At 44.6% G+C, this 12,908-nt stretch overlaps 1 long non-coding RNA gene across 2 annotated transcripts; it reads left to right on the top strand.

The window, feature by feature from the left end:
* Window positions 1–1,110: 1,110 nt before the first annotated feature.
* Window positions 1,111–5,676, top strand: LOC116052246. 2 transcript variants are annotated; one of them, XR_004897269.1, is made up of 3 exons: window positions 1,111–1,368; window positions 3,391–3,595; window positions 5,620–5,676. It is a non-coding gene; the product is annotated as an uncharacterized LOC116052246 (long non-coding RNA). The 2 variants fall into 2 exon arrangements; XR_004897268.1 differs by lacking the exon at window positions 5,620–5,676 and having other exon boundaries at window positions 1,113–1,368; window positions 3,391–3,597.
* Window positions 5,677–12,908: the final 7,232 nt, after the last annotated feature.

Raw genomic sequence — 12,908 nt, 5'->3', positions numbered from 1 at the left:
AATTTCTCTCAATTACTATACAGTAATAAAATCAATTTCTTAGAATAGAAAATAGAATGAGGTAATATTTCAGTTAACCCATATTGAAATATCTAAATCTCTATTCAGTTGTACAACCGTTCTTAAATTTCTTCTCTTAGGTATCAAAAGTATATAAATCCCTTTCAGGTATCAAAAGTACATTTATATTAATAGGCAACCTTTATACAAAAATACATTTCTAATTAAAGTTGGATGGAACCTTAGTGACATTAACACTATCCTAAATATAATTGTATAAATTGCATGTAAACATCTCTCAAATTGTATTATTTTCCCATAACTTAAGCTACAGTGTTGTAATCTAGAGGCCATGCATGCTTATTTATCCCTCCCTGCACTGGTAACAGTAGAAAGAATGCACTAAAAATTAGCCTCTTTAAGTTGCTTCACCATAAACTCCAGTTAAACAATTAAACTCACAATTTGTACTAACATTCATTCACCAAAATACCCACAGCTAGCAATAGTGTTGAAAAGCAACATTACTTTTCATAACCAATAGATAGAATCATTAGCCTTTTCACAGGCAATATACAGTACTCCGCTAGGCTTTTGTGGCTAATTACCCTATTAGCATATGAATGCACTGCACCTTAGCTAACCCATTAGCTTTGCACTATTAGCACCGATTAGCATGGATGCTAGTGAACTCAAGGCCTAGTGCTAAGGAATGACTCACCATTTTAACGGAATTCACTGCCTTTAACTCCGTGACGAGAGTGGATTCAGGCACAGCTCTATTTCGCTCTATTTACAACAAAGCATAGCCAGTATTAGATAGTATTGAGTATGTAAAATTGATTTAATTCTCAAAATGTCGTTCTTTTTCTCTTACCGATTGAATAACGGCAGCCTCCTACGTTCAGATGCAAGCGCCAAAAGGGACATGAAGAGACGTAAATCTAAAAGTAAGACTAAAAGTAATTCCTGAGTGTGAATGTTGAGCTTGGTCATTGTGTTACAAAACAAGCCTTAACAATTATTTTTACATCACATGATGTGTTAGGAAGGTAATTTGGTGTGCGATGGCACTTCTTAAGACATGTCTTAACCTTGGTGTCATGACAGCAAGTCTTATCCATGATATCTTAATGACAAATAAAAATGGTATCACTTTACTTGAGGTCTAAATATTTATTAGTTACACTGTCATAATGTTGTCATGACAGCAAGTCTTATCCATGATATCTTAATGACAAATAAAAATGATACCACTTTACTTGAGGTCAAAATATTTATTAGTTATACTGTCATAATGTTGTCATGACAGCAAGTCTTATCCATGATATCTTAATGACAAATAAAAATGGTACCACTTTACTTGAGGTCTAAGAATCTATCCATTACACTGTCATAATAGTGTCATGACAGACAGTTTTGTGAAATACCCTGTCACACGTCTATCTGACCAAGTGCTAGAATTGGTCTCTAACCGGCACATCTAATTATAATAATCATTATGTCAACATGTCATGAATACAAAAAGGTGGATTTTTGACAAAGACATCTTCTGGTAATGTCATCCTGGTTAATGTCAAGTTGTCATTACAAAGACATTCCAAACAAATTAAATGTCAACTTGTCATGACCAAGACAACTTCTGGTAATGTCACTTTGATTAATGTCAAGTTGTTATAATCAAGACAACCCAAACAATGTCAACTTGTCATGACAAAAACCGAATTACACTTAATGACAGAAGTCATAAACGTTTATGACTTGTTCATAAGGTTTATGACATGTTCATGACAGTGTCATGTCATAGTTATAACAGTGTCATGTCACAATTATGTCGGTACTGTCAAATAAAGTGTTACCAAAACAGCCAGTACTCAAGGCTGTGTGGCTACTAATCTAGAGTGTCTGCTGGTGTAGTCTTTGTCCCTCAGCTTTTATTTGCCTCGGCTTTATTATGTAGTGTAGCAAACACTTAAAGGGATACTTCACCGATTTAGCATTAAGCTTTGTATCAGTAGAAACACGGTAGTATTTTCGAATGACCGTGCTTCCCTCCCTCATGTCCCCCTGAGACGAGAGATCTCTGTATTGTGGGTCTGGAAAAAATCTTCCGATGAGGAAAAAATAAGATTTTTGCGTCATCGGAAGATTTTTTGCCCAGAGGCAATGGACTACAGCCAGTAGTAGGAGCTACTTCCGCATGTTTTCAACCCGCCCATAGGGGGTTGGACTGTTCCGACGAGTGTCAGCCATCTTGAAGCTTCGCTAAACAGGCTAGTCTTTTCAGCAGCAAACTTTTACAACAATTATGTGCATTCAAACTACCGCACATGTGTACCACCGGGATACATTGGTACAGATCGGAGAATATGCAGGAAACTTTATTACAGACGGAATACTCGACACACTTTGCGAGCTTCGCCTGCTAAGGAGACCAGCACCTCAGCCAGCGGTGTTGGTCGATGCTGCTAGCCGGTAAGGGGACATCCTCAGCGGTGAAACGCAGAACGGGGGCTGGCTAGCTAGGTGGAAAGCTAATGCTAGCCGGCCACCTGTTCCATCAATCCTGCTTGCAAGTGTCCGCTCATTAGACAACAAACTGGACTACATCCAACTTCAACGAAACTCCCAATGCGAGTTCAGAGACTGCTGTGTTTTTGTTGTTGTGGAAACATGGCTGAACAACAGTGTACCGGACTATCCAGCTACAAGGCCTGCTGCTCTGTCGCCGGGTAAGACTAGTGGAGGTGGGCTGTGTTAACAAGGACTGGTGCAGAAGTGGGGTGCTTGTATCCAACTAACTGCTTGTGACTGTTAAATGCCGACCATTCTACATTCCACGCAATTTTACGGCTGTGTTTATACTCGGTTTTTACAGCCCACCAAGCGCTAATGATAGTATGCGTTAGCTGAACTTTACGGAGCCTATAATGTGTGTGCACTAAATGTAGCCTGTTTCGTATGTCGTTTTTATATAATGTTGTTTTTATATATTTTAAATGTGTAACACCACTTGAGCCATGGTGAAACGTTTTGTCTATATGGTTGAAATGACAATAAACACAGTTGAGTTGACTGTCTCACTGTCTGTCTGTCTGTAAACAGTAGGCGTGGCTTCGGAGTGGACTCTAAAGTAGTGAAGCAAGTGCATTCTGGGATTTGGTGTCTTTCATCTACATGAGCCAAAATTTTCTGGCTTTTCTCGGCCTAGAAGCCACCAATTTCTAAAACAAATTCACATTTCTACTACATAAGTGACCCAGTTTAAAGATATATTCATCTTCAACGGTGAAATATTCCTTTAAGCAATACAAGCACAGTATGAAATGCTTGACATTCAATCATGATGAAGCAGGAATGACAAATCAACACGGTACCACTTTACTTGAGGTCAAAGAATGTATTTGTTACACTGTCATAATGGTGTCATGACAGCAAGTCTTATCCTTCATGATATCTTAATGACAAATAAAAATGATACCACTTTACTTGAGGTAAAAATATTTATTAGTTACACTGTCATAATGTTGTCATGACAGCAAGTCTTATCCATGATATCTTAATGACAAATAAAAATGATACCACTTTACTTGAGGTCTAAGAATCTATCCATTACACTGTCATAATGGTGTCATGACAGACAGTTTTGTGAAATACCCTGTCACACATCTATCTGACCAAGTGCTAGAATTGGACTCTATCCTTGCACATCTAATTATAATAATCATTATGTCAACATGTCATGAATACAAAAAGGTGGATTTTTGACAAAGACATCTTCTGGTAATGTCATCCTGGTTAATGTCAAGTTGTCATTACAAAGACATTCCAAACAAATTAAATGTCAACTTGTCATGACCAAGACAACTTCTGGTAATGTCACTTTGATTAATGTCAAGTTGTTATAATCAAGACAACCCAAACAATGTCAACTTGTCATGACAAAAACCGAATGACACTTAATGACAGAAGTCATAAACGTTTATGACTTGTTCATAAGGTTTATGACATGTTCATGACAGTGTCATGTCATAGTTATGACAGTGTCATGTCACAATTATGTCGGTACTGTCAAATAAAGTGTTACCAAAACAGCCAGTACTCAAGGCTGTGTGGCTACTTATCTAGAGTGTCTGCTGGTGTAGTCTTTGTCCCTCAGCTTTTATTTGCCTCGGCTTTATTATGTAGTGTAGCAAACACTTAAAGGGATACTTCACCGATTTAGCATTAAGCTTTGTATCAGTAGAAACACGGTAGTATTTTCGAATGACCGTGCTTCCCTCCCTCATGTCCCCCTGAGACGAGAGATCTCTGTATTGTGGGTCTGGAAAAAATCTTCCGATGAGGAAAAAATAAGATTTTTGCGTCATCGGAAGATTTTTTGCCCAGAGGCAATGGACTACAGCCAGTAGTAGGAGCTACTTCCGCATGTTTTCAACCCGCCCATAGGGGGTTGGACTGTTCCGACGAGTGTCAGCCATCTTGAAGCTTCGCTAAACAGGCTAGTCTTTTCAGCAGCAAACTTTTACAACAATTATGTGCATTCAAACTACCGCACATGTGTACCACCGGGATACATTGGTACAGATCGGAGAATATGCAGGAAACTTTATTACAGACGGAATACTCGACACACTTTGCGAGCTTCGCCTGCTAAGGAGACCAGCACCTCAGCCAGCGGTGTTGGTCGATGCTGCTAGCCGGTAAGGGGACATCCTCAGCGGTGAAACGCAGAACGGGGGCTGGCTAGCTAGGTGGAAAGCTAATGCTAGCCGGCCACCTGTTCCATCAATCCTGCTTGCAAGTGTCCGCTCATTAGACAACAAACTGGACTACATCCAACTTCAACGAAACTCCCAATGCGAGTTCAGAGACTGCTGTGTTTTTGTTGTTGTGGAAACATGGCTGAACAACAGTGTACCGGACTATCCAGCTACAAGGCCTGCTGCTCTGTCGCCGGGTAAGACTAGTGGAGGTGGGCTGTGTTAACAAGGACTGGTGCAGAAGTGGGGTGCTTGTATCCAACTAACTGCTTGTGACTGTTAAATGCCGACCATTCTACATTCCACGCAATTTTACGGCTGTGTTTATACTCGGTTTTTACAGCCCACCAAGCGCTAATGATAGTATGCGTTAGCTGAACTTTACGGAGCCTATAATGTGTGTGCACTAAATGTAGCCTGTTTCGTATGTCGTTTTTATATAATGTTGTTTTTATATATTTTAAATGTGTAACACCACTTGAGCCATGGTGAAACGTTTTGTCTATATGGTTGAAATGACAATAACACACAGTTGAGTTGACTGTCTCACTGTCTGTCTGTCTGTAAACAGTAGGCGTGGCTTCGGAGTGGACTCTAAAGTAGTGAAGCAAGTGCATTCTGGGATTTGGTGTCTTTCATCTACATGAGCCAAAATTTTCTGGCTTTTCTCGGCCTAGAAGCCACCAATTTCTAAAACAAATTCACATTTCTACTACATAAGTGACCCAGTTTAAAGATATATTCATCTTCAACGGTGAAATATTCCTTTAAGCAATACAAGCACAGTATGAAATGCTTGACATTCAATCATGATGAAGCAGGAATGACAAATCAACACGGTACCACTTTACTTGAGGTCAAAGAATGTATTTGTTACACTGTCATAATGGTGTCATGACAGCAAGTCTTATCCTTCATGATATCTTAATGACAAATAAAAATGATACCACTTTACTTGAGGTAAAAATATCTATTAGTTACACTGTCATAATGTTGTCATGACAGCAAGTCTTATCCATGATATCTTAATGACAAATAAAAATGATACCACTTTACTTGAGGTCTAAGAATCTATCCATTACACTGTCATAATGGTGTCATGACAGACAGTTTTGTGAAATACCCTGTCACACATCTATCTGACCAAGTGCTAGAATTGGACTCTATCCTTGCACATCTAATTATAATAATCATTATGTCAACATGTCATGAATACAAAAAGGTGGATTTTTGACAAAGACATCTTCTGGTAATGTCATCCTGGTTAATGTCAAGTTGTCATTACAAAGACATTCCAAACAAATTAAATGTCAACTTGTCATGACCAAGACAACTTCTGGTAATGTCACTTTGATTAATGTCAAGTTGTTATAATCAAGACAACCCAAACAATGTCAACTTGTCATGACAAAAACCGAATTACACTTAATGACAGAAGTCATAAACGTTTATGACTTGTTCATAAGGTTTATGACATGTTCATGACAGTGTCATGTCATAGTTATGACAGTGTCATGTCACAATTATGTCGGTACTGTCAAATAAAGTGTTACCAAAACAGCCAGTACTCAAGGCTGTGTGGCTACTTATCTAGAGTGTCTGCTGGTGTAGTCTTTGTCCCTCAGCTTTTATTTGCCTCGGCTTTATTATGTAGTGTAGCAAACACTTAAAGGGATACTTCACCGATTTAGCATTAAGCTTTGTATCAGTAGAAACACGGTAGTATTTTCGAATGACCGTGCTTCCCTCCCTCATGTCCCCCTGAGACGAGAGATCTCTGTATTGTGGGTCTGGAAAAAATCTTCCGATGAGGAAAAAATAAGATTTTTGCGTCATCGGAAGATTTTTTGCCCAGAGGCAATGGACTACAGCCAGTAGTAGGAGCTACTTCCGCATGTTTTCAACCCGCCCATAGGGGGTTGGACTGTTCCGACGAGTGTCAGCCATCTTGAAGCTTCGCTAAACAGGCTAGTCTTTTCAGCAGCAAACTTTTACAACAATTATGTGCATTCAAACTACCGCACATGTGTACCACCGGGATACATTGGTACAGATCGGAGAATATGCAGGAAACTTTATTACAGACGGAATACTCGACACACTTTGCGAGCTTCGCCTGCTAAGGAGACCAGCACCTCAGCCAGCGGTGTTGGTCGATGCTGCTAGCCGGTAAGGGGACATCCTCAGCGGTGAAACGCAGAACGGGGGCTGGCTAGCTAGGTGGAAAGCTAATGCTAGCCGGCCACCTGTTCCATCAATCCTGCTTGCAAGTGTCCGCTCATTAGACAACAAACTGGACTACATCCAACTTCAACGAAACTCCCAATGCGAGTTCAGAGACTGCTGTGTTTTTGTTGTTGTGGAAACATGGCTGAACAACAGTGTACCGGACTATCCAGCTACAAGGCCTGCTGCTCTGTCGCCGGGTAAGACTAGTGGAGGTGGGCTGTGTTAACAAGGACTGGTGCAGAAGTGGGGTGCTTGTATCCAACTAACTGCTTGTGACTGTTAAATGCCGACCATTCTACATTCCACGCAATTTTACGGCTGTGTTTATACTCGGTTTTTACAGCCCACCAAGCGCTAATGATAGTATGCGTTAGCTGAACTTTACGGAGCCTATAATGTGTGTGCACTAAATGTAGCCTGTTTCGTATGTCGTTTTTATATAATGTTGTTTTTATATATTTTAAATGTGTAACACCACTTGAGCCATGGTGAAACGTTTTGTCTATATGGTTGAAATGACAATAACACACAGTTGAGTTGACTGTCTCACTGTCTGTCTGTCTGTAAACAGTAGGCGTGGCTTCGGAGTGGACTCTAAAGTAGTGAAGCAAGTGCATTCTGGGATTTGGTGTCTTTCATCTACATGAGCCAAAATTTTCTGGCTTTTCTCGGCCTAGAAGCCACCAATTTCTAAAACAAATTCACATTTCTACTACATAAGTGACCCAGTTTAAAGATATATTCATCTTCAACGGTGAAATATTCCTTTAAGCAATACAAGCACAGTATGAAATGCTTGACATTCAATCATGATGAAGCAGGAATGACAAATCAACACGGTACCACTTTACTTGAGGTCAAAGAATGTATTTGTTACACTGTCATAATGGTGTCATGACAGCAAGTCTTATCCTTCATGATATCTTAATGACAAATAAAAATGATACCACTTTACTTGAGGTAAAAATATTTATTAGTTACACTGTCATAATGTTGTCATGACAGCAAGTCTTATCCATGATATCTTAATGACAAATAAAAATGATACCACTTTACTTGAGGTCTAAGAATCTATCCATTACACTGTCATAATGGTGTCATGACAGACAGTTTTGTGAAATACCCTGTCACACATCTATCTGACCAAGTGCTAGAATTGGACTCTATCCTTGCACATCTAATTATAATAATCATTATGTCAACATGTCATGAATACAAAAAGGTGGATTTTTGACAAAGACATCTTCTGGTAATGTCATCCTGGTTAATGTCAAGTTGTCATTACAAAGACATTCCAAACAAATTAAATGTCAACTTGTCATGACCAAGACAACTTCTGGTAATGTCACTTTGATTAATGTCAAGTTGTCATAAACAAGACAACCCAAACAATGTCAACTTGTCATGACAAAAACCGAATGACACTTAATGACAGAAGTCATAAATGTTTATGACTTGTTCATAAGGTTTATGACATGTTCATGACAGTGTCATGTCATAGTTATGACAGTATCATGTCACGATTATGTCGGTACTGTCAAATAAAGTGTTACCGCTGTGTTATGGTGTGTGTACTGTCACTTGATCTGAAATACACTGTTACAAAGTCCTGTTCAATGACTCTAACCCATTTATAAACAGATCTCCAGGAAGGTCTCAAAGCGAATGCTTTGCCCAGAGGGCAGCCTCGTTGGTTTATATCGAACCTCCAGACAGTTTAACTGCTAACCAGAGGGCCACTGTGCTTCCACCGCAAAATAATACTACAGTGCTGTAACTATATGTGTTATGATGAGTGAGGAATAGTGGACCCAAACGCAAAGAGAGAGAGGCAGGCAGGAGCAGCGTTGAAACTCAAAGGTTTATTTCCTCAAAAAACAAAAACCAAACAAGGAGTCCTGTGAGCTGCAGGCAAAGACTAATACCGGGGAGAAAAAGGAGAGACTGACGAAGACACATACACACTGACACGGGGGAATACAAAACGATCTGACAAGAGACAAAGGGAACACAGGGGTTAAATACAAGAGGTAATGAACAAATGAGGAACAGGTGACACGACAGGTGAAACACATCAGGGCGGGGCAGGACAATCAACAAAGGCAAAAAGTAAAACTAGACTAGACTATGACAGGACAGAAAACAGACTCAAAATCAATCAAAATAAAACAGGAAACAGAAATATACACAGAGAACAGAACAGTCAACAGGGTACACAAACTACACAATGAACAGGGAATACAAATACACACAACAGAAATATACAAAACAAGATACATACAGAAATCTACAAACAAGGCAAAAGAAATATCCAAACAGGTAACAGAATAAATATACAACACAGGGAAAATGCACAAATAAACAATAAAGACAACAGAAAAGAACAAACTGGTAACAGAAATATCCCAAAACCATAACAGAGCCCCCCCCTCAAGGGCGGATACCAGACGGCCATAACAAAAAACAACCCAAAAAGGGCGACTAAAGTCGGGGGAGGCAGAGGGTCACTGGGGCACAGGGAGCAGAGCGTCACTGTGGCACAGGGAACAGAGAGTCACTAGGGCAAAGGAAACAGAGGGCCGGTGAGGCCTGGGGGAAACAGAGGGCCGGTGAGGCCTGGGGGAAACAGAGGGCCGCTCGGGACAGGGAACAGAGCGTCACTGGGGCACAGGGAACAGAGTCACTGGGGCACAGGGAACAGAGTCACTGGGGCACAGGGAACAGAGTCACTGAGAGACCTCGGCAACAGGGGACTGAGAGGCCTCGGCAACAGGGGACTGAGAGCCGCAACGAAGGCAGAAACCTTCAGGCGACCTGCGACGAAGGCAGAATCCCTCTGGCCACCGGCGACGAAGGCAGAATCCCTCTGGCGGCCTGCGACGGGGGCGGAAACCTTCTGGCCACCGGCGACGAAGGCGGAATCCCTCTGGCGGCCTGCAACGGAGGCAGGATCCCTCTGGCCACCAGCGACGAAGGCCGAATCCCTCTGGCGGCCTGCGACGAAGGCAGGATCCCTCTGGCCACCGGCGACGAAGGCAGAATCCCTCTGGTGGCCTGCGACGGAGGCAGAAACCTTCTGGCCACCGGCAACGAAGGCAGAATCCCTCTGGCGGCCTGCGACGAAGGCAGAATCCCTCTGGCGGCCTGCGACGAAGGCAGAAACCTTCTGGCGGCCTGCGACGAAGGCAGAAACCTTCTGGCCACCGGCGACGAAGGCAGAATCCCTCAGGAGACCGTACTGGACGTCGAGGGCACTCAGGCGGCCAGGAAGGACGTCGAGGGCAGCGCCCCTTCGGGGGCCTTGCAGGTCGGCCAAGGCGGAGCCCCTTGGGAGGCTGCGCAGGTGAAGGGGCAGCTGGGCCGGGACCAGGCGATGGGTCAGCTGGGCCGGGGCCAGGCGACGGGTCAGCTGGGCCGGGGTCAGGCGACGGGTCAGCTGGGCCGGGGTCAGGCGACGGGTCAGCTGGGCCGGGGTCAGGCGGCGGGTCAGCTGGGCTGGAGTCAGGTGGCCAGGCAACCGGGACAGAGGTTGACTGGGGTGCCAACCGGACACGAGGGGCAGGAGTCGGCCTGACCGCTGACAGGACACGAGGGGCAGGAGTGGGTCTGACCGCCGACAGGACATGAGGGGCAGGAGTGGGTCTGACCGCCGACAGGACACGAGGGGCAGGAGTCGGCCTGACCGCCGACAGGACACGAGGGGCAGGAGTGGGTCTGACCGCTGACAGGACACGAGGGGCAGGAGTCGGCCTGACCACCACGGGCAGAGTCTCAGGGGGGCAGAACAAAGGCAAAGTCCTAGGGGTGGCCTCAAGGGCGGTCTCAGGGGCGGTCACAGGGGTGCCGGGGACCGGCAAAGTCTCAGGGGCGGTCTCAGGGGCGGCTATAGCCAGTTCAGGGGGGCTGGACACCAGCCAGGAACTAGGGAGGCTGCTAGCTAACCTAGGCTCAGGTGGGTTGTTAGCTAGCTCGGATTCAGGGAGGCTGCTGCTAGCCAGCCGGGGATCCTGGATAAAGGACCGCCTTGGGACACTAGGAAACTCGGGGACTCTAGGAAACTCTAGGAAAAGCTCGGGGACACTAGGGAGCTCGGGGAAGCTGGACAGTGCTGGGACACTAGGGAACTCGGGGACTCTAGGGAGTTCGGGGACACTAGGAAGCTCGGGGAAGCTGGGCAGTGCTGGGACACTGGGCAGCTCGGGGATACTAGGAAGCTCGGGGACACTAGGAAGCTCGGGGAAGCTGGGCAGTGCTGGGACACTGGGCAGCTTGGGGACACTAGGAAGCTCGGGGACACTAGGAAGCTCGGGGAAGCTGGGCAGTGCTGGGACACTGGGCAGCTTGGGGACCCTAGGGAGGTCGGGGATACTAGGAAGCTCGGGGACACTAGGAAGCTCGGGGAAGCTGGGCAGTGCTGGGACACTGGGCAGCTTGGGGACACTAAGGAGCTTGGGGACACTAGGAAGCTCGGGGACACTAGGAAGCTCGGGGAAGCTGGGCAGTGCTGGGACACTGGGCAGCTTGGGGACACTAAGGAGCTTGGGGACACTAGGAAGCTCGGGGACACTAGGAAGCTCGGGGACACTAGGAAGCTCGGGGAAGCTGGGCAGTGCTGGGACACTGGGCAGCTTGGGGACACTAAGGAGCTCGGGGACTCTAGGAAGGCTGCTAGCAAGCCTGGATTCAGGGGAGATGCTAGCTAGCAGGGAATCAGGGGGGTTGCTAGCTAGCTGGGGCTCAGGGAGGTTGCTAGCTAGCTGGGGCTCAGGGAGGTTGCTAGCTAGCCGGGGCTTGGGAAGGCTGCTAGCTAGCTGGGGCTCAGGAAGGCTACTAGCTAGCCGGGGCTCAGAAAGGGTGTTAGCCAGCCGGGGATCAATAAAGCTGCTAGCTAGCTGGGGCTCAGGGAAGTTGCTAGCGGGCCGGGGTTCAGGAAGGCTGCTAGCTAGCCTGGATTCGGGGAGATGCTAGCTAGCAGGGAGTCAAGGGGGTTGCTAGCTAGCTGTGGCTCAGGGAGGTTGCTAGCTAGCCGGGGCTCAGGAAGGCTGCTAGCTAGCCTGGATTCAGAGAAGATGCTAGCTAGCAGGGAATCAACCAAAAAAATCCCAGCAACAGCACACCATCAGTGTCTCTAGGGTGAAAAAAAGGCTCCAATTTCCGCACTGCTGGGTCCATGGTGGTCAGATCGTTCTGTTATGATGAGTGAGGAATAGTGGACCCAAACGCAGAGAGAGAGAGAGGCAGGCAGGAGCAGCGTTGAAACTCAAAGGTTTATTTCCTCAAAAAACAAAAAACAAACAAGGAGTCCTGTGAGCTGCAGGCAAAGACTAATACCGGGGAGAAAAAGGAGAGACTGACGAAGACACACACACACTGACACGGGGGAATACAAAACGATCTGACAAGAGACAAAGGGAACACAGGGGTTAAATACAAGAGGTAATGAACAAATGAGGAACAGGTGACTCGACAGGTGAAACACATCAGGGCGGGGCAGGACAGTCAACAAAGGCAAAAAGTAAAACTAGACATGACAGGACAGAAAACAGACTCAAAATCATCAATCAAAATAAAACAGGAAACAGAAATATACACAGAGAACAGAACAGTCAACAGGGTACACAAACTACACAATGAACAGGGAATACAAATACACACAACAGAAATATACAAAACAAGATACATATAGAAATCTACAAACAAGGCAAAAGAAATATCCAAACAGGTAACAGAATAAATATACAACACAGGGAAAATGCACAAATAAACAATAAAGACAACAGAAAAGAACAAACTGGTAACAGAAATATCCCAAAACCATAACAATATGAGAACAATACATTTCTTTGGAGGACGATGCATTTTGGTCCATGAGACTGTAAAATGTATTTGTTAATGAGCACAGAACAGAAGCAGAAT

The sequence above is a fragment of the Sander lucioperca genome, chromosome 4 (assembly GCF_008315115.2).
Source record: "Sander lucioperca isolate FBNREF2018 chromosome 4, SLUC_FBN_1.2, whole genome shotgun sequence".
NCBI lineage: Eukaryota > Metazoa > Chordata > Actinopteri > Perciformes > Percidae > Sander > Sander lucioperca.
The sequence above is the reverse complement of the archived record's forward strand: the minus strand, read 5'-3'. Positions and strand labels throughout refer to the sequence as shown.